Here is a 22,047-nt window from a genome sequence, read left to right on the forward strand (position 1 = left end):
CCCCCCCCGCCCAGTGGGAATTTTAAAAAACATGTTTTGGTTACCTTTACTCGGGAGACAGACACTAAACAAAAATAAGGGGCCCGTTCAATAGTACTGCGGTGATAGTCATATTTTAAGACTTTTGTTTTTATCCACCTATTCATTTATTTGATTCTTATTAAATATTTAGTAAATGCCCCCTGTACTCTCAGGCACTAACTTAGTACTGGATTGAAACAGTGAAAAAAATCGAACGGATGTATCTCGTCCCCACAAGCCTTGACTTCCAGGAGAGGAGGTAGGCATTAAGCAAATACATACACACATACATGTAATTTCTGAAGGACGCCATAAAGGAAAAGAAATATCATCCTCTGAAAATCAGACACTCAGTAAAGCCCGCTCCGTGCATGCCACATCTGAGCTAAGACCTCAAGGGCAAGCAGGAGCTAGCTTGGGCAGAGAGACCATTCTAGGCAGAGGCAGGAGCACGAGGCGGAAAAGCACTTGGCAGGACACCTGGCGGGCTAGGTCAGTTAAGCTTCCGACTTTTGATTGCGGCTCAGGTCAGGATCTCCTGGTTCGTGAGTTCAACCCCCATGCAGGGCTCTGCAGTGACACTGCAGAACCTGCTTAGGATTCCCTCTCTTTCCCCTCCTCTCTCTTCCCCTTACCAGTGCGCGCTCTCTCTCTCTCTCTTTCTCAAACTAAATAAATAAACTTAAAAAAAAAAAAAAAAGGAGAAAGAAAAGCGCTTGGCAAAGAAAAGGCTAAGCTCTTTGACAGCAGAGGGTAAGGATACAAGAGGGGGCTGGGGTTGGGGGAGGAGCCGGGTCACGTGGGGTCCTGTAAGTGGCCTTCCAATCTTCGGGCTTATTTTCACTGCAGTGGGAATTTACTGAATGGTTACTGGACCACAGGGCAATGACATGAGCCACCAGAGTGGGAGCAATGGCCTAGGGAGGAAGAGGGCTGTCCCCAGAGCCTGGAAAGAAAGCCTGGAAAGTCACTGCAGTGACTGCAGTGCAGGCCAGAGGAGTTAGGAAGCATGGGGTGGGGGGGGGGGGCAGGGGTAAATGCAGAGGACGTGGTGGCTCATTGATGGGGAACGGAAAGGCAGCAAAGGTGGCAGGGAAGGCGCCGGGAGTCCCAGGCTGAGCAAACAGATGGGTGAAAGCGATATCTGTGGGACAGGGGAGGGACAGCTTTGGGGAGCCTGCAGTCCGACAGACAGCAGGGCTCCTCATGCGATGCCATTGCTTCCTGCCGAGTTGGAGGAATACACAAAGCCTTAAGGGAGCAGAAAAGAAGGAGCCTGTGAATCTGGCCAGGAAAAGGAATCGCAGAGGAGTGGTCATTGGAGCGGGCTCCTGAATATGAGGAGTGTCTGACAGACTGAAACGGTAGAAAGGCTTCTAAGAAGAACAGTATTTTAATACCTGTGAGTGATAATGCCAATCCTATGAAACATTACAAGGATTAAATAAGATAACTTACGTGGAAATACCTGTAACTGTTCTAGAGTTTACTGATGGCCTTTTTACATTCCTGTTACCAACCCATCCGCCAGCCAGCATTGTACGTGTTCATCTTGTTCTTCACCAGCCAAAAGGAGAACAAAACTCAAATTGCCTTCCCCGCCTCTTCCTAATATACCTGAATAAGTATATGAAATGGGCCGCACGTGTGGCCCTACCTGCCCTAGTGGTAACTGAAGGGCGCAAAAGAAGAGTTCAGTTGTAAGGCTAGCTATTTTTATGCATTGCCTTTTCAATTATGATCTTGTAAGATTTTAAAGTAAAGTTCTTTTTGAAAGCTCCTACTCTCTCCATTTGTCTGTCTGCCTCCCGCAGCCATTAGCACAGGACCCAGCTCAAAGAGGTGCTCAACACAAGTTAGTGAGACAATAGGAACCAGCAGAGTATTTATGGGGTACCTCCCACTTTCCAAAACGATATGAGATCTGGGGGCACAGAGATAGTTAAAGCAGAGGCCCTGTCCTCAAGAAAATCAAAGACATAAATCGAAAGGAACAAAAACACACGCATACATACTTACGTACAGTATGATAAATGTGTCCAAATAAATACATATGCTCTCCTGCCCCCCAAAATTCAGAAGTTCACAGAATACAGCCAAACCAAAATATTTTTCAATCCATAAGCATTTGCAGGCTTGAAATCTCCAAAGCAGAAACTTAAAGGTACAAAAGCAGACTAAGGTACAGTCAGTGGAACTCCTTGAAGTTACCCATAAATATTCGCCAAGCCTTTCCCCAGTCCTACACCCAGTCATAAATCCCCCTGCTTCTTTTCAAGAACTTTTACATTTGATCAACGAGGCAGGGTGATGTTTAAACCAGGCCATTTGGAATATTCGATTTTCATACATAGTTTTAAGATTTTAATTTCCAGTCTGCAAGCCGGCTCGGATTTTCCCTGTCCTGAAATAAATCAGGATTTCCAAGACATGAAAGCAGGCTCCGAGCACAGAAGGGCTTTCTGAACGTTCAGCCTGGTTGCACTGCTCAGTCAAGTCATACTTACAAACAACTTACCTCTCACCTCATCTCAGTCCTGGGGGGATAGCCTGGAAAACTGGCAGCTAATGTGGTGAGCGAAAAATACCCAGCACTCAAGATCAATCTGTCAAAAAGAGGCAAGAGCCATTCATCAAAGGAGAGAGGGACAAACTCAAAGATGTTGTGAAACATTTACCAACCAGTCCAAAACTAATTGGCCCCTCTACTTAATCTCCTTCTCCCCTCCACGTCAAGCCAGTGGCCACAGAGCCATAGAGGGATAGAAGCTCGTAGCTGTAGAATGGATGATGTAAGCAGGATATTGCTAATATATCACAGAATCAGAGCGTGGTAAAGCTAAACAGGTCTTTGGAGTTCATTTAGCCTGGTTTGGATAGAGAGCACTAAGGAGCAAAAAGAGTCCTGAACTTGGGTCAGACTGGACTAGGGTTCTAGTCCTTCACTCGTATTAAGTTCAAGCTATATGACCTTAGGGAAGTCACTTCAACCTGTGTGAAAACTGCCTCATCTGTCAAAAGGAAAAAAAGGTCTCACTCATAGGGATACCAGTAAAGTCTGATAATATAAGTAAATGCACTTGGAAATGCCACTGAACATTTAATTGGGTGAAAAGATATTATTATTGCAAAGAACCCAATAAATGCTACCTGAATCCATTGACTAGTAGACTTAACTGAAGCTTCACCTAACTGATCTGATGGAATTGATAGCTTCTATTCATTTTGCAAAAGATGGAATCATGTCCCTGGCACAGAGAATGTCCAGTGGTATTGTCCTTGTCTCTCCAGCATGCTAGAAACTTATCTCCCACCAGGTCAGTGATATGATGATCACAAGTCACTTATATTTGGTTACCTACTCTTTTTTTTTTTTTTAATTTTTTTTTTCAACGTTTATTTATTTTTGGGACAGAGAGAGACAGAGCATGAACGGGGGAGGGGCAGAGAGAGAGGGAGACACAGAATCGGAAACAGGCTCCAGGCTCTGAGCCATCAGCCCAGAGCCCGACGCGGGGCTCGAACTCCCGGACCGTGAGATCGTGACCTGGCTCAAGTCGGAGGCTTAACCGACTGCGCCACCCAGGCGCCCCTGGTTACCTACTCTTTATTCTGGTTGTATTTCTGAAAAATAATTACTAAATTCAATTACATACTGTGTAAACTACTAAAGTATGAATTTTTATAAAGAGATTTGTTGTTTATATGAAAATACAGGTGATTGCTACGTAAACATTTTAAAGACAGCACGGCAAAAGTCATTATTGCAAATTGATAGTGAACGAGATTATTGTAAAAGACTAGAAAAAAAATCACAGAAATCTAAGAGGCCTGTACATTAAAATTTCTTCCAAATGTCTTTTATATCTTGCATCACTTTAAAGAAACTTTAAAGTGCAGACACAGCTTATGAACATAACCATTCAAGTGAGTCAACGGGGCACAGCTAACATCCATCAGGGCACACATGGACAAAGTAAAAGCCTTAGCCCTACTTTGCAAGAAAGTTATATGAATTTTGCACTAATAGGATTCTCATCCTAACTAAATCAACCACTGATGAACCAACGACGAGTTTTAAACGACTTGTAGGTAATGATTTATTGTCACTTACATACATGACTATCTCCTGATCTGTAGGAGCACTGAATATAAATCCCATTTAATCAGAGCTCCTTGCCACTGAGGAGCCCACAATCTAGTTACACCCTAGTAAAATGTGAAACACTTGCAGTTCAATTATTGACATACAATTTAACTTAAAATTATCCTTCAAGTGCTTAATGGTATCAAGAGAAGAAGCTAGATTTTTACAAATAGTTGGAGGGGTGCCTGGGTGGCTCATTCAGTTAAGCGTCCAACTCTTGATCTCAGCTCAAGTCTTGATCTCACCTCCGGGTCGTGAGTTCAAGCACCACATAGGGCTCCTCGCTGGATGTGAAGCCTACTTAAAAAAAAAAAAAAAAAAAAAAAAGCTGCAACACTATTGTTCCTATCTGCCACTGCCATAAACTACCTGACTTTGTTATCCCATCAATTCAGGGATAATGTTTCTTTATTATCAATTCACCGCGAGGGCTTAGAACAGAGTGGGTTCTCAATTGATCTGAGCAACTGGCATGAAAGGTCTGAGAAAAACATACACCATACTTTGAAGGGGGATTAAATAAAGGGCACAATCCAGGAGGCAGGAAGAGACTGAGCGAGAGCCCGAGAGGAAACGCATCCTGGATCCATTTTTTTCGTAAATATTTCTTGAGCATCTTCTTAGACATCATAACCTCTCTACCTGTGTGCCAAATGTGACCTGCAGCCTTGTTTAGCCCAAGCAATAGGGATTTTTAAATGTGAACTAGCTGCCAACATTAATGTTTCAGTAGATACCATGTGCAGATTAGCATCTTCTCTTAAAATATGAGAAGGTCCACCAACACCAGCATATTCCCACATGGAAGCAACGAGCAGGCACTTTCCTAGGCAGCCACTCTTGCCGGCAGATAAGACATGACCTCCGCACTATGTCATGGCCGCCATTGCTCCCTGGTTGGCTTCACTCATTTACGTTCCCGTGTGCCCCTTTGGCAGTTAAGGTTTTGACCCCTTCCTGACCACGTGCCTTGCACTCCGGTGATGCTGGGCCCCTGCCTGTAGGGGCTACAGAATAACAGGGAGTGATCCAGAAAGGCAGATGACATGAACCTGAACAAAAAAGTGGCAGTGGGAAAGAAAACAGAAATATGTGCATTCCAGACATCTGTCAAAGACTAAAATCGTGGAGATCAGTGAAAGATCTTAGCTGGCCTTAAGGGGCCATGCTAAGTGATGAAGGGACGTAGGAAGGTAATATTTCCTGTGAGCGTGGTCATGCAAAAGGTGTGGGGTTTTGTCCTTTAAGTAATGGGGGAAAATGAAAGAACAATATGCTCAGATCTGTGCCTGAAAAATGTCCCTCTAGCAATAAGGTGGACGTTGGATTGGAATGGATTGGATTGGGACACTTTGAGAAGGGGCATTTAAGAGAACGTGGTGATGGCCCAGGTGGAAAAGGATGAGGGACCCCAGCTGCAACAGTAGAGGAAAAAAAGGATAGATTGAAGAGAAATTTCTGAATTCTAAGATTAGCAGATTATACAGACATGTCTTTTCAAGGCGAACATAACCTCTGGCTTAATATTAATCATTTAAAAGACAACATAGTGACAATATAACTTCTACTAACTCAGTTCATTTTGGCTATGCTGAATAGTCTGTACTCAATGGAAAGGGAAATTGCTATTTCTGTCTCTTTATATTTATATCCACGATTCACCTCTTTCCACGAAGGATTCGAGGTGCCTGGAAACTCACTAAATGAAATGCAGCATCTGACAAGTGGCTTCTTCCTAAGAGAACTGACCTGGCAGCATAAATCAGCCTGTCCTGTCAAATGAGACAAGTTCAAGTTGAAGATAGCAAGAAACATCCTCTACGTCAGCTTGAGTCTGCCAGTTACGGTCCCTTCCTTTGTCTGGACAAACATATGGTGAGAAAGTGTCCAGTTTGCTTTACTAAGTTGAGCCTTTCTCCGGGAAAAGGAAGAAATATTGAAACCGGCAGTGAGTTTCAAACAGAGCTTACACACCCTTTCCTGAGGACACTTAAAATTATATAAAGAGACACATAAATAAATCAAAACTTTAAACAAGGCAACACCTTAATCTTAAAACAAATGGACTCTAAGGAAAGCGCAGCTCTCAAAATATGTGTGTGTGTGTGTGTGTGTGTGTGTATCAATTCACATTTGTGCACAGAGCATTTTTGCATTCTAAATCTCACCTAATTTTTTCATAACAATGGGCAAATAGGCTAGAAAAGAATTATTATCTCCATTTCACAAATGAAACACTGAAGGTCAGAGATTTAAGGACTTCTGGAAAGTCGTACACCTTTAGTTCTTAGTGACAGAATTACATCTAAGCATCAGTTTTACTAATTCTCATTTTAAGGAAAATGGGGTAGAAAAAAAATAGGAGGAGCTAACATGGAGTTGCTATGGGTTCCCTGGTGTTAGCCCCAAAATGCACATTATATACATTATCACATTTAATTCTCAAACCCCCTATGACAGAGGCAGTATATGGTTCCCATTTTACAGATGAGGAAACTGAAGCTAGATTTGGTGATTATGTCAAGGTCACACAGATAATTATTGGTGGAGTTGGGATTCAAACCCCAGCGTTCAGTGTCAAATCTAGTTCTTAACCAAACAAACATCTATTTAAATGCTGCCTCTGCTAGCTATTAACTGTCTAGCCTTGGACATATTACTGTACGTTTGGAGCCTCTGTTAAATAAAATTGGGGGGAGGGGGTTGCTGGTTCAGCATCTTACTCTTTGTAGGCCACCAATAAACATTAGTTTCCCTTCTTTCAACCACAATCTGTTGTCACTGGTCATTTTTATAACAGAAATGACCATGTTAATCTAACATCATAAAATGGTAGTGCTTCTACTGACAGGCAGAAAATAGAGAGTGTATCTTAAGCTCATCTTAGAGTCACATTTCACTGCTATTCTCAAACTTTTCTCCCCAGGTTCTTCTTAGGGTAGAATTAAAGTGAGGAAACAAAACTACACTTGTTCATAAAATTAATTGTCTTGCCAACAAAAGCCCATTTGTTCTGGAATTCCCAAATGACCGGAGCATATTAAGTCTGTGTTGCTTAGTAATAGTATAGCTTAAATAAGTAAAATCTTGTTCATCAAAGACGCGTTCCAGAAAAATCATCCTTTAAACCTGCAGGCTTTAGAACTTCAAGACTGAGGCACTGGAATTTGAAACTATGTCATGTTTGAAATGGAGAACTCTAGTATTGTGGTTTCCAACCCTTTCAGGTAAATATGCCCCTTTTTAAACATAAAAGAATTTGTGGATTGCCCCCTGTCATAAAAAGAAAAATAGTATTACTGATTTATTAAACTCCTGATTTTTAAAACTGCAGTTATAAAAGTGGCTGTGTTCATTAATGCAGAAATTAGTTTGTATGTTGCCAATTCTAAGTATCTAATACACTTAGGTCAAAAAAATAATAATACTCTGAGCCGCTTAGCTATTTTTTGCAGCATACAAATTCTTATGCGTATATGGATTTATGGATCCCTTTCAAAAAAATCTGTAGCATCTCACAGTAATCTACGGGGTAGACTCATCATTCTAAAATATTAGGACTAGGAAGGGTACTTAAGGTCATAGAAATCATCTCAGTACCCAATAAATTCATCCCGGCTTTAACATTTTGAGTGCTAGGCACATGCTATTTATGTGAACACACTCAAAGAGGTGGGAGTCCGGGAGGCTGGAGCAGAGGAGGCGTGGCCAAAAAGACAGAGGTGTGCTAAGCACCTCTCAGATTGGTCTATACTGCTGCGGAGATATTAGGAAATTCTCCAGAAGGAGTTTACGTCGGCCAAAATCTCTCACGTCCCCTGTATCAGTCAGGGTCTCCTCAGGCATATCAAAACCACACTAGTGATTTCAAATGGGAAGGGGAGGGGTAATACAGGCTCCTGGCTCTAAAAGCACTTGAAGGCAAAGGATGCCAACAGGGGGTGGTAAGTAATCCCAGAGATTAGTAACTGCAGGAAGCTGCAACCACCCTACCAGCTTGAGGCACAAAAGGGAGGCAGTGTCAGCAGAGAACAGGAGCTCACTTGTGGCCCACACTGCAGCCGCCTAAGGACATGTAGCCACCACACCTGCTGCTGCGGCCAGGACCACCCTACCTACGGACACCACTAAAGCCATAACCTAGCAGTCACTGGCAATCAATTGCCACCAGGTCTGCTGCTACTAGACCTACTGAAGGCGGCCACCATTCACAGCCACCTGTTTCTGCCTGACAACACCGAAAGCAGACACAGAAGAGCAATGACCTTCCCCCTTCCTATCCCTTTTCCCCAATTCTACTCCTGCTTTATAATCTCGTGCACCTTCCTCCCACTGGTGAAACAGAGAAGGACGCCAGCCATCAGGGGAGTTTGGGGCGTGCTGCCTGCAGAAGCCGACCCCTGTCCTACAGGCCTGAGCATGGAAACCCAGGAAGGGAGCTGAAAGCATTGCACAAATGACCTGCGTAGCCCACACCTTCAGCTATCCATTTAGTGCTCATGTTTTTAGCTGCATTTAACTCCCACCAATAATAGAATCACAATACGATCACTTCCCCATAATGCAAAGATCCTTTCATCTTTTTCAAATACGGAGAGACATAAAGCCCTGTCAACCACCCAATCCATGAGTCAATTCCACCTGGAAATCCTGTAACCTAAAAACTCAATAGAAAGAAAACTACCAATAAAACTCCTCATAGAAAATATCAAGCGTAAGGAAAAGACAAAAAAAGAAAGGAAGAAAGAACTGTATAATAGGTACATAAAATATAAGAAAGAACATAGATACAAGTCTTTCAATCTTTGTTTCTATAATGGATCATTTATCCCAAATTTGACATTTATCTCCATCTCCTTGCTCCTGGCCGGCGCCCTGTTGGAGAGACTCGGCGCTCACCTATATCATTTCCCATCGCTGTTAGCTTTCCTAAATCCTGGTGCAGCACCTTCCAGAATGAGCCCTGAATGGTTAGAGGAATTTGCTGAACACTACGCTAAATTAGGTCAGTGTGACTGTGACAATCAGTGAATATGTGATTTTATAAAAATATGTTAGTAACTTCAGTTGGTTATTTTCTTTCCGAGTATGGAAACATTTTTACCATTTACATGTAATGTGCTTATCAATATGGTTGTGTTTAAGGCCAACATCTTGCTATTTGTCCCACCTGTGTTTTTGTTTCTTTTATCCTCTTTTCCTGATCTCTGGTGGATTAACTGCATAATTTCTAGTGCCACCGATTTTATTTTTTTATTGGTTTGTTAAAATTAACATTTTGTTTTTTATTTCCTAGTTACTTTAGGATTTACAGTACAGTATACACTTAAAACAGTCCATCTTCAAATAATATTAAACTAATTCACCTGGAACATAAGAAGCTTGTAACAGTGGATTTCCTTTTTTTACATTCCTGTCTTTTATTTTTTATTTTATTTTTTATTACTTTCCTTTTATTTTTATTTTAATTCCAGTGTAGTTGACATACAGTGTTATATTAATTTCAGGTGTGCAATATTCAACACTTCCAGACAATACCCACTGCTCGTCACAGGTGCCTTCCGTAATCCCCATCTCCTATTTCACTCATCCCGTCACCCCCTCCCCTTTAAAATAAAAGGGGAGTTAAGATTCTGTTTTCTGTAGTTAAGGATCTGTTTTCTGGTTTATCTCTTTTTATTTTTTGTTCATGTCTTTGTTTCTTAAATTCCACACATGAGTGAAGTGATATGGTATCTGTCTTTCTCTGACTGGTTTATGTCACTAATAAGCACTATATTCTCTAGCTCCATCCAAGTTGTCGCAAATGGCAAGATCTCATTCTTTTTATAGTGAATAATACTCCATTATATATATACACGTATATACATATATATACGTGTATATATACATATACGTATACATGTATATATGTATAATGTATATATACGTACATATATATACACCACATATGTGTATATATATATATATATACACATCACATCTTCTTTATCCATTCTTCTATAGATGGACACTTGGGCTGCTTCCATAGTTTGCCTGTTGTAAATAACGCTGCCATAAATATAGGGATGTATGTATCCCTTTGAATTACTGTATAACAGTATGTTTTAATTTCTCCTTTCCCTTATTTACTCATCATACATTTTACCTCTGCATATATTATAACTTTCCCAATATACTATTATTATTTTTTATTTTAAAGAATCAGTGCTCTCTTAAGGATGATTTTTTTTTAATGAGAAAGAAATACTGTACATTTGCCCATATATTTACAACGTCTGACGCCATGCTTTCATCATGTAAATCCCAGCTTCCATCGGGTGCCATTTGCCTTCAAACTGAAGAACTTCCTCAGGGCGCCTGGGCGGCCCAGTGGGTTGAGCGTCAACTTCGGCTCAGGTCATGATCTCATGGTTCATGAGTCTGAGGGCCACATAGGGCTCTGTGCTGACAGCACAGAGTGTATTTAAGATCCTCTGTCTCCCTCTCTCTGTCCCTCTCCTACTTGTGCTCTCTCAAAAATTAAAAATAAACATTAAAAAAAATGAAAAACACCGTCTAACATATCTCATCATGCAGGCTCAGGTGACATATGCTCTCATCTTGTGCATGTGTGAAAATGTCTTTGTTTTTTGCCTTTCAATTTTGCATGTTGTGTACCTTCTCCACTAGAGGCCTTGGCATTTTAATCAGCATTAGTTTTTAATGCTTTTTAAATTTATTGTTTGAGAGAGACAGAGAGAGACAGAGAGATAGAGCAAAGCAGCGGAGGGGCAGACAGAGGGGGACAGAGGATCCAAAGCAGGCTCCAGGCTCTGAACCGCCAGCACAGAACCTGACGCAGGGCTTGAACCCATCAGCTCATGACCTGAGCCAAAGTTGGACACTCAACTGACTGAACCACCCAGGCGCCCCTAATCAAAGTTATTTTTAAATTCCTCCGGTTTGATAATTCTAAAATCTCTGCCATATCTGAGTCTGGTTCTGGTGGTAGCTTTCCCCCTTTCAGATTGTGTTCTTTGCCTTTTCATGTGCCTTCTAATTTTTTGTGGACAGCCAGACATGATGTATCAAGTAAAGAGAAACAGAGTAAATGGGCCTTTAGCGTGAGGTGCAGTGCGTATCCGGCTAGGAGTGAGGCTGTGTTTCCTGTTCGCTGTAGCTGTCCAAGGCAGAGGCTAAACTTCCCTCCTATGTCTTTAGTTTGGTCTGCCCTGTTGCTTCTGGATTTCCTTAGAGACTCTTTGTTAGATAGGGCCTGAGGTTACACCTCTTGCAGTTGTAATCCTCTGCTATTTCTCAGTAGCCCAGCTGATGCGGGGGCATGTGGACACCAGCAGCAGGCTTCTGATCCTGGGCGTCCTCTCCAAGTCAACTGTGATTCTTTGTATTCACCTGTCTGTCCAATGTTCAGGGTGGCAGCTTGTGACCTCAAGCCTCTCATCAATCTTACAAGAGTTGCTGCTTTGCGTTGTTTCACCTTTTTCCTTGCTGTGAAATGGGAGTGTCAACTTCCAAGGTCTTTACATGTCAGACCAGAAACTGCAGGACTCGCCTTCCAGTTCTGAAGGAGATTACTTTTGGATATAGACATTTACTCTGACAATTTCTTTTAGCACATTAAAGATGTTGTTCCACTGTCTTCTGTCTCGTATGTTTCTGAGAATTCAGCAGCCGTTCCAGGATATTTCTCTTTTGTATTTAATGTGTCTTTTTCTCTGGCTGCTTTTACAATTTTCTTCTTATTGCTGGTTTTCAGCAATCTGACTATGATGTGCCTGGCTGGTTTTTACTCCTGTGGGTGTTTATCCTGTTACGATACTTAGAAAAACTTTGGCAATTATTTCTTTAAGTGATTTTTTTACCACCACCTACCGCCCTATCTGGGTTTCTAATTGCATGAACATTAAACTATTTTCTCAGGGTGATTAAGGCTGGTTTTTGGTAGGGTTTTTTTGTTGCTGTTCGTGTCTTGTGCCTTTTTTTCCTATGTGCTCCCACTTAGATAGTTTCTAGCTTGCTAGTTTTTTGTTCTGTTATTAAGACCATCCAGTGAAATTTCATTTAAGTTTTGAACATGTTTCATCTCTAGAGTTTCTATTTGGTTCTCTATGTATCTTTTATTTACTGACTCATATATATGTTTCTCTAATTCTTTAAATCCCTGCAAACATTTATGACAGCAGTTCTGGAGTCCTCATCTGCTAATTCTATCATCCCTGTTACTTCTGGGCCTATTTCTACTGATTGTCTTTTCTTCCAGTTATGGGTGACATTTTTCTGTTTCTTTGTATGTCTAGTAAATTTTTACTGAATGCTGGGCATTATAAGTTTTACATTACTGAAGATCTGGATTTTACAATCTTCCTTTAAAGAGTCTGAAAGTTTCTTTTCGTGGGGCACTTAATTGCTTGTGAATCAGCTTCATGTTTTTAAGATTTGTTTTTAATATGCTAACTAACTTGGCGGTAAATTAAAAAATTAAAAAAAAGAAATATGTATAAAAATTAAGGATTACACCATAAATAAATCAGGTGTATTCCATTAAAAAAAAAAAAAGATTTGTTTTTAAAGGTTATTCGGGTAAGTCTAGAGTAAGACTATCCTTTACTCTGCTACTGCGGCATGAGCCTTCTTGGGTCTCGATGGAATGTCCTAGATGTCCAGCAAGGTCTCCACACCCTGGCTCTTCAGAACTCCCAGCTCTTTGTGGGCTTTAGGAATTGTTTGGCTTATACTTCCTTGGCCGATATTGTCTGCTTGACCTCAGAGAGAAGCACTCTGCACCTGCACAGGATGATATTTATCCAGACTCAAGGGGACCCCTAAGCATATTTCTGAATCTCTTTCTGGGCTTACCTCCCTCTTCTGTGGTACTCCGCCCCGTAATTCAAGCGACGTAGGCCTCCCCAAATGCTTATCTATTTCCCTGATTCAGTGAAACTGCAGAGCTTTCCTTAGGTTCCCCCTCCCTGTCCCACGTTCCAGAGAATGCCTCCAAGTTGGAAGCTGAATTGACCATGGGCCTCGCCTCATTTGTTTACCTTCTCTTGTGAAGCATAATCCCATACCGTCCAATGTCTTTAAACAGATGTATCATGTATATTGTTCAGTTTTTCTAGTTGCTTATGGCCTGTGAGCAAGTCTGTTATCAAATGCCAATAGACATTTTTAGCATTTCAGTATAGCAAAAAGTATATGGGATATTCCACATGCTCATTTATGCATTCACTTAAGAAACAGCTATTAAATATCTAACAAATTCCTGGCAATGTGCTTCAAGAAAAAGCCAAATTGTACCCTGGGAAAAATCTAACACTTAGAATCAAAAGATCTTGGTTTTGATCTTGGTTCTCTATTTTTTTCACTCTGTGACCAGTCACTTAACCTCTCTGAGTCTTATTTCCTTACTGTTAGCACAGGATAATAATGTGCCTACTTTTCAGGATGATTGGTATGGCTACACACAATGTCCACAAAACAACCAGCCAATTTCTGGCACATAGCTTGAGCCTGATTGATTGCAATTATTATTTTTATCAAACGTGCTACGAATAGAATTGAAGGGACAATAAATCAGCAGATTGGGGTGAAAAATGCCTCCATTGGAGGCTAGCAATAACCCTATGCCTGGATGTAAATGCCTAAACTGGGAGACATCCAAGAGAAAGAAAGGACAATGAAAACTGAGAGCTTAAAGAAATAAACTCTCCCTCTGGCTAAGTAAGGGAAAGCCTCACAGTATGCAGCCTGAGATTTCCAAAAGAAGTAGTACAGGCTCACCCAAGCACTGAAAGGCAGACCAGCAGCTACTGATAAGGCAAGTGCATTCCTTAAAGACAGAAGACTGAGCACCAGAACAACGGGACCCCAAGTCAAGAAAGTTATGGTAGCACATGAAGACGGAGAGTAAGATGGCCTTCGGTGTCAGTCTCCATAACTTGGGTGGAGAGCTCCAGCTAAACGTGGGATTTCATGACAAGGAGAAAGCAGACCGTGCCAAGTTAATGAGCCAAACATGAAAATAACAGTGTTTCCAGTTAATTAACCATAGTAGTAAAACCCTTTGATTTGTGTGTGTGTTCTATTTTTCAGAAATACTTAGGAGAGCTGCAAGAAATGATTACGGGTGAAGGAAGAGGGATAAATGCTACATCAGAAACAACCCATGCTATTAACTAACTGGGGACTGAAATGAAAGAGTGAATGATGTAGATGTGATGCTTTCCATCAGGCCATTTCCCAAAGCATGCCGAAATCTACTCTGTGCTTTCTGCTCCAACACAATTTCTTAAAAAAATTTCTTTTAATGTTTATTTATTTTTGAGAGAGAGAGAGAGACAGAGCATGAGCAGCGGAGGGGCAGAGAGAGAGGGAGACACAGAATCAGAAGCAGACACCAGGCTCTGAGCTGTCAGCACAGAGCCCAATGCGGGGCTCGAACCCACGGACTGTGAGATCATGACCTGAGCCAAAGTCGGCCTCTCAACCGAGCCACCCAGGTGCCCCTCCAACACAATTTTTGTAAGTCACCTTAACAGAAATGTGTTTAAATAAATTAACACTGTGTTAATTTCCTTGTGTTCTGACTTATCTCCTCTAATATAACAGAAGCATCTTGGATTCAGTCAATGACGACTTATTTTGCCTTACATGCCATTAGCACCAAATGCTAATGTGTGGCCCATAGTAGGTGCCCCATTAAGTGTTTTATGCATAAAAGTCTGAATGAACTAATGAATGGAAAGAAAATCAACCACTGTGACCTAATTAGTAAGAAAAATATTATGAAGGGATGACTTTTCAAATGAAGCTGGCCACTGATCAATCAGAACTCTGATGCTTACTACAGATGGGACATATTTTTATGTAAAGCTTCTAGATACATCATCACCCTCTCCTTCCCCTCACTCGATTTAGCCATAGAAAATACACACTCTCATGGTTATGTTGAGACAAACTCTCAGAGGCACTAACAGCGAGAAATAAACCAGAGCAATTTATCGCAGGAGAACTTGATGAAATTTTGGAAATTTTGTCTCATATTCTCATTTTGGATGGTTTCTGCTTTAGTAAATTAAAATTCCTTAAAATACAAGGCAATACCAATCAATAAACTCAGGCAGAAATAAGACTTGTTAAATGACATTATGTAAGGGAAACTGTTTATGAGATTTTGTCCCCCATCTCCATTAGAATCATCAAATAGGGCTTGCTTATTACTCCTGGATTCTTTGGAACAGATCCTTTGAGAATGACCAAACTACACTCCTGAATAGACTATATATTGTTTCTAATGTGGTTAATTTAAGAACAATTACATATGATGTACTATAAATAAGAGTAGTAACTTAATTTGTATAAAAAAAAACTACCTAACTTAAAGCCCAAGAGTTTACTGCCCAGCCTGTTGTCACTTTCTTTATACGCACAGCCCAGTTCAATGGCACCTTATCACACCAAGGTGTCGCTTTTGGTATCAGGGCTTTTATTACTATTTCAACTGACTTCTGATTTTCATGGCTATCTATATTTGCTCAAAGTCTAAGAACCAAATTTAAATCAGAAGACCTTTAGGAGACTTGGTGCCATACAGAGATGTCCTCTGAAATTCTCACACTGGTTAGGTACTATCCTGGGGACAGTATCCTAGATTTCTTTGGTGCTGCAATATCGTCCCTTTCTATTCTATGATGCCTCTCTATAGTCAGTAGCCTCTGTGATGCCTTTAAAATCCTTTTAATATGAATAGTAACTGCTTGATAAGATCCGAAGCCTTAGAAGTTTGCCTTTTTGCCAATTAAACAAAACAATGAAGTTTTTTTTTAAGGTTAGGTTTATATTTTGTAAAATTATGATACTAAGTGAACAGCGGGCCAAGTTTTGACAGACGTGTGCACCTGTAAAACTGATATTTCTATCAACATACAGAATATTCCCACCGCTTAGAAAGTTCCCTCATAGACTTTACCAGGCAATCTCCTATGTCAGAGACAGTTCTTCTAAAATTTGTTTTCTACAATAAATTGGTTTTTGCTTGTTTTAGAACCTCATGTAATTTGAATTATACAGAGGGTACTACTTTTTATCCACCTTCTTTGGTTTACCATAGTGTTTGAGAAACTTATCCATGAGTTTCATTCATTGCTGAGCAGCATTTGTTTCTTCTCCATTTACCTGATGCCAGACAAAAGGGTTGTTTCCAGTGTGAAGCTGCTATAAATATGTTTGTGGATGTATTTTTGTGGACATTTGCTCTCATTTCTCTTAGAAATAAACCTAAGAATAGACTTATAGGGTGGTAGGGTAGGTGTATTTTAACTTCATAAGTGACTGCCACGGTTTAGTGGCTGCTGTGGTATGCTGCCCGGATCCCCCTTCCAGGACTGATGCACACATTCCCTCATCTGCTAGAAATGCTGGCAACTCCCGCCAACAACGTAAGAGGTTCCCCTTTCTCTGCATCCTCGTCAACGCCTGTTGATTCTCATGTTGTTAATTTTAGCCATTCTGTTCGGTGAAAGGTAGTATCTCATTGTAGTTTTGATTTGTATTTCCCTGATGATGAGTGACGTTGAGCATCCTCTCATGTGTCTGTTGGCCATCTGGATGTCTTCTTTGGAAAAGTGTCGATTCATGTCTTCTGCCCATTTTTAAACTGGAATATTTGTTTTCTTGGGTATTGAGTTTCATAAGTTCTTTATATACTTCGGATGCTAACCCTTTACCTGATATGTAACTTGCAAGTATCTTCTCCCATTCCATAGGTTGTCTTTTAGTTTTGTTGATTGTCTCCTTTGCTGTGCAGAAGCTTTTTATTTGATACAAAAATACTAATTCGAAGGATGCATGCACCCCAATCTTTATAGCAGCATTATAAACAGTAGCCAAATTATGCAAAGAGCCCAAATATCCATTGATTGATGAATAGATAAAGAAGATATGGCATATATACACAATGGAATATTGTCAGTCATATGGAATATTTGTCCCGTCAAATGGAATATTTACTCCGTCATAAAAAGAATGAAACCTTGCCATTTGTAACTACAGGGGTGGAGCTAGGGGGTATTATGCTAAGTGAAATAAGTCAGAGAATGATAAATACAACATGATTTCACTCATATGTGCAATTTAAGAAACAAAACAAATGAACATAAGAGAGGATTAAAAAGAGGCAAACCAAGAAACAAACTCTTAGCCATAGAGAACAAACTAAGGGTTGCTGGAAGGGAGGGAGGGAGGGGGATGGGTTAAATAGGTGCTGGGTAATAAGGAGGGCACCTGTGATGAGCACTGGGTGTTGTATATAAGTGATGAATCATTGAATTCTAGTCCTGAAACTAATATTACACTATATGTTAACTAACTGGAATTTAAATAAAAATCTGGAGAAAGAAAAAAAAAGAAATGTTAGCAGCGGACAGCTCTAAGTTAAATCCCTCTCTGGGACGTGCCCTTGGCAGAAGAGAGCTCCCTCACCCAACACTCAGGGCTGGGACTAGGGTGAGGCAAGCAAGGTGTGTAGGGTACAAAATTTTAGGAGCTATTGCTCTAACGTTGGTACAGGTATAGTTGTTTCTCCTACCAACATACATCTGCACACAAATTCAGAAGCTCTTTTCTCGGGACACCTGGGGGCTCAGTCGGTTAAGCGTATGACTCAATTTCAGCTCAGGTCATGATCTCACAGTTTGTGAGTTCGAGCCCCGCATCAGGCTCCATGCTGACGGTGTAGAGCCTACTTGGGATTCCCTCTCTCCCCTTCTCTCTCTGCCCCTCCTCCACTCATGCTCATGCTATCTCTCTCTCTCTCTCAAAAATAAAGTTTTAAAAAAAAGAAGCTCTCTTCTCTACCACCTTGAAAGGCTAGGCCTATTATGACTTGAAAGGTAGCAACTCTTAGTTTTTGCCTTCATAATAACTTTTTCTCTCTGTAGAACATAATACAACTTAGCAAGCATTTTCATCTGTGGATTCTCTTTTTAACCTTGTAGGATGCTTAGCAGGTAGAGAAGGGTTTTACATGCAAGGAGACTGATTCGGGACACGGAGTGACATCGCCAATAACAAAGCCAGAATTAAGTCTAAGTCCTAACACATCATAAGCACCAACCTTTTCCATAACTGCCTTCCTAACATGCTGTAAGTTCCTTCCTGGCAATGTGGCTTACAAAGAGACAAAGGTACAGGACTGGGAAATGCATGAGCACTGATGATATAAACTTTCCTCCAGCCAAACTACAAGACAACGACCACGCACACTGGCTCTGCATGAACCAGCTATCTCTGATAGTGCTTTTCTCTAACATGGGAAAAGTGCTTTTCTCATTATATGTAATTCTGTTTCCTTTCTTAGCACTAAACTGTTAGTCAGTAGACGTAAGGGTTATTTCTATTCTGTTAAGAAACGGGACTATCATTTTAGGGAAATCATATCACTTCTCAGAGTTTCATTTTTCCCATCTGTAAAACGGGCTCTCAGATTAATGTGTGATTTCAGAGACTCGTGTGTGTGTGTGTGTGTGTGTGTGTGTGTGTGTGTGTGTGTGTGTGTAAACTACCATACTATTATCACTATCGATCTGTCATTTCATGAAAGAAGAGAATAAAAGACACTCCTCTAAAATGAATGTATTCAGGGGCACCTGGGTGGCTCAGTCGGTTGAGTGTCCGACTTCGACTCAGGTCATGATCTCACAGCTCGTGGGTTCGAGCCCCACGTCGGGCTCTGTGCTGACGGCTCGGAGCCTGGAGCCTACTTCAGATTCTGTGTCTTCCTCTCTGTCTGCCCCTAAGCCACTCACATTCTGTCTCTGTCTCTCTCAAAAATAAACATTAAAAAAAATTTTTTTTAATAAATAAAAAAAAGTAAAATGAATATATTCAGCTGATGAGATCAATATAAATGCCATTATCATAACTAAGCCTGAGCCTTAGGAAAGACAGTCTCAGGTGATCTGTGAGACCCTTTTAATTTCTGAAGTTACTGGCTTTTCTAAAGGCAACAAGAGAGTGTTTATGAAAAAAGCATGGTCCTTGGGGGTAGGTAGCAGTTCATAACGTTTTTGATTTTCTGCGGGAATTGCATGAAGAGGCTTGTCACTGGGAGCTGGACACCAGAGGATAGGCCTGGCCGAAAGAAATCTGATAATTAAAAGCAATGTTTGTTTGCGAGCTTATTTTGTTCAGGGACGATCTACATCCACCAAGTGCCTCAAGTTTTAAGAGCCCCACAAACAACACACGGCCCCGCAGCCCTGTGAGCCTGCGAGGCCAACATGATCAGTCCGCAGCAGGTAGTGGCCCTTGCACTTGATGGCTGAAGTAGGCAGTAGGCCTTTCATTCCGACATTCATTTTTTTAAATGTTTATTTAGTTGTGAGAGAGAGAGAGAGAGGCCTGCGCGAGTCTGGGGGGGGGGGGGGGGGGGGGGGGGGGGGGGGGGGGTGAGTGACAGAGAATCCAAAGTAGGGCTCGAACACACAGGGCTCAAACTCACAAACTGTGAGACCCCGACCCGAGCCAAAGTCAGACCATCAACCAACTGAGCCACCCAAGCGCCCACCCCAACAATCATTTTTAACGAAAGCAAGCTTGAAAAGGTCCCTCCGACGTGCTCCGTCTGAAGGGAAAGAATAACAACTAGAAGTTTCAAGCCCCATTTGTCAGCAAACAATTCAGCTCTACCCTACACATTTGTTCTTTTTTCCCATTTACTTTTTTTTTTTTAAGTTTTTATTTAAATCCCAGTTAGTTAACATACGGTATAGTATTAGTTTCAGGTGTAAAATCTAGTGTGCTTGCTGTGATGAGAACCGGGTGTTGGAAGGAAGTGTTCTTATATACCCATTTCCATGTATAAAGTACACTTTTTTGTGTACTTTTGGTGAAAAGTACTCTATCTCGTACACCCGTTTACTTTTACAGTAATACGTAAGTCTCCTGATATCCTTCATGGTTTGTGAGCAGTATCATTGAATCCTCTTAGCAATCAGTCCTTTCTCATGGAGACACTGGGACAGAGACCAGAACCGTGATCTTCACAAACCTACGTAGCCAGAGACCAGTGGCATCAAGTTATTTGCCTGGTTTACAAATCTCTACGGATGGACACCGAATCTGTACCCACAGCACCGAGTCCGATGCCCAGGATGTGGAAGGCACTCAATGACTATTTTTTGACCAAATGAATGGATGAATAGTTACACTAAGGAGCGAGAGAGTAAGGTTTATGCTGCTTTTTGATCACCTTTGGCTAGATGTAATGAACTTCCAGAGAACTTCTGGAATTGCAGCCATGGAGATGCCTGGGGACATGGTCAGCCTCCTATTTTTATTAATTAATACATACGCATTGAACTACTACCACGTGAAAGGCAGGATGTTAAGTGCTTTAAAAATTTCTACAAGAGGGGCGCCTGGGTGGCGCAGTCGGTTAAGCGTCCGACTTCAGCCAGGTCACGATCTCGCGGTCCGGGAGTTCGAGCCCCGCGTCGGGCTCTGGGCTGATGGCTCAGAGCCTGGAGCCTGTTTCCGATTCTGTGTCTCCCTCTCTCTCTGCCCCTCCCCCGTTCATGCTCTGTCTCTCTCTGTCCCAGAAATAAATAAACGTTGAAAAAAAAATTTTCTACAAGAATAGGTATGGACCTTATTTATTTATGTCTGGAAAATGATGTTAGTGAGTAGAAAAATCATACTTTCCCTCTACTCATTCTACCTCTTCCTCCCACCTCCTATCCTGCCTGCTTCCCATCAACAAGGCTGGTAAATGCAAGCATTAGCCTATAGACACCGGGTTAATGTTAAGATTTCCTGTTATTCATCCCAGATTTCCATGACAGTCAAACAAACAGGGAAATAATAGAGAGATATACCAGCATTTCCATCACGGCCATGTTCCTGGTAAACTAAATATGTCTTATTAAGTCAAATGCTTTGTTCTACTGACTTCCAGGAAAACTGGTCAATTTCATTCTCATTTACTGTAATCTTCACTTAGTAAGAATTCCTAACACAAAAAACTCAAATTAATCATTCTTCATCTTAGCACGCTCACCAAAAGAGTCTCAAAAACATACAATGCAATTTGCTGACTTCACCCAAGATCAACTAAACCTGAATATCTTGGTTTCACTTTCAAACTGCAGGGGGGATGTGAGGTAAAGGGGATGTTATTTTTGAAGACAAAAAATCTTACACCACGTTCATATCCTGTTGGGAAAGATTCAGTAGAAACAGAAGAAGAAATATATTAAAGATTCAGGAGACAATGCAATTGATAGAGGCAAGTCACTGAGTAGGTAAAAGGGAATGGATCCAGGGCACATGAGCAGGACTGGTCTTTGATAAAATCATGAATCTTTACCTATATTAAAGGACGAAAGGCAGAGTGTGGTCGGTTGGTGGATGTTGTGGTAAGAGTATGTAGAAATTCTACTTTCTCAATGAAACTAGAAGCAAGGTCAAGAAGAAAACAGTGGGGGGAGAGGGGAGAGGTGTGTTAGAGGTTTGAGAAGCCAAGCAAAGATATGAAATTGTTACCTAGCAAAGGAGCATAGCGATTGAACCAGGAAATTAGGGAGCATACAAACATCACATCAACAAAACAGATAAAGACCTACTCTTATGGCGTTTACATTCCTATGACAGAGTTAATAAATAATCAACCTAATGTCAGATAAACTCTATGAAGAAAGTTAAATTGGGGTAATGCAGAATGAGGACAGGATGCCCTCAGTAGGAAGAAGACCTTTTCATCAGATAACACTTGGGAAAGATCTGAATAAAATCAGGGAGCAAGACTGGGCATGGGGGGAGGGGTTATTCCGCAAAAAAGAGAACCCTAAGTGCCAAGTCGCTAACGGTACATGCTTGAT

At 41.2% G+C, this 22,047-nt stretch overlaps 1 long non-coding RNA gene across 2 annotated transcripts in view; it reads right to left on the reverse strand.

Moving 5' to 3' along the window:
• Positions 1-22,047, reverse strand: part of LOC121027194 (uncharacterized) — a 282,693-nt gene that overhangs the window by 244,090 nt on the left and 16,556 nt on the right. For both annotated transcript variants that reach the window (XR_005788599.1, XR_005788600.1), the window contains exon 2: positions 2,540-2,627. This is a non-coding gene — a long non-coding RNA (uncharacterized LOC121027194). The remainder of the gene's footprint in view (positions 1-2,539; positions 2,628-22,047) is intronic.

Source organism: Herpailurus yagouaroundi, unplaced genomic scaffold (genome assembly GCF_014898765.1).
Source record: "Herpailurus yagouaroundi ecotype Mexico unplaced genomic scaffold, PumYag 77, whole genome shotgun sequence".
Lineage (NCBI taxonomy): Eukaryota > Metazoa > Chordata > Mammalia > Carnivora > Felidae > Herpailurus > Herpailurus yagouaroundi.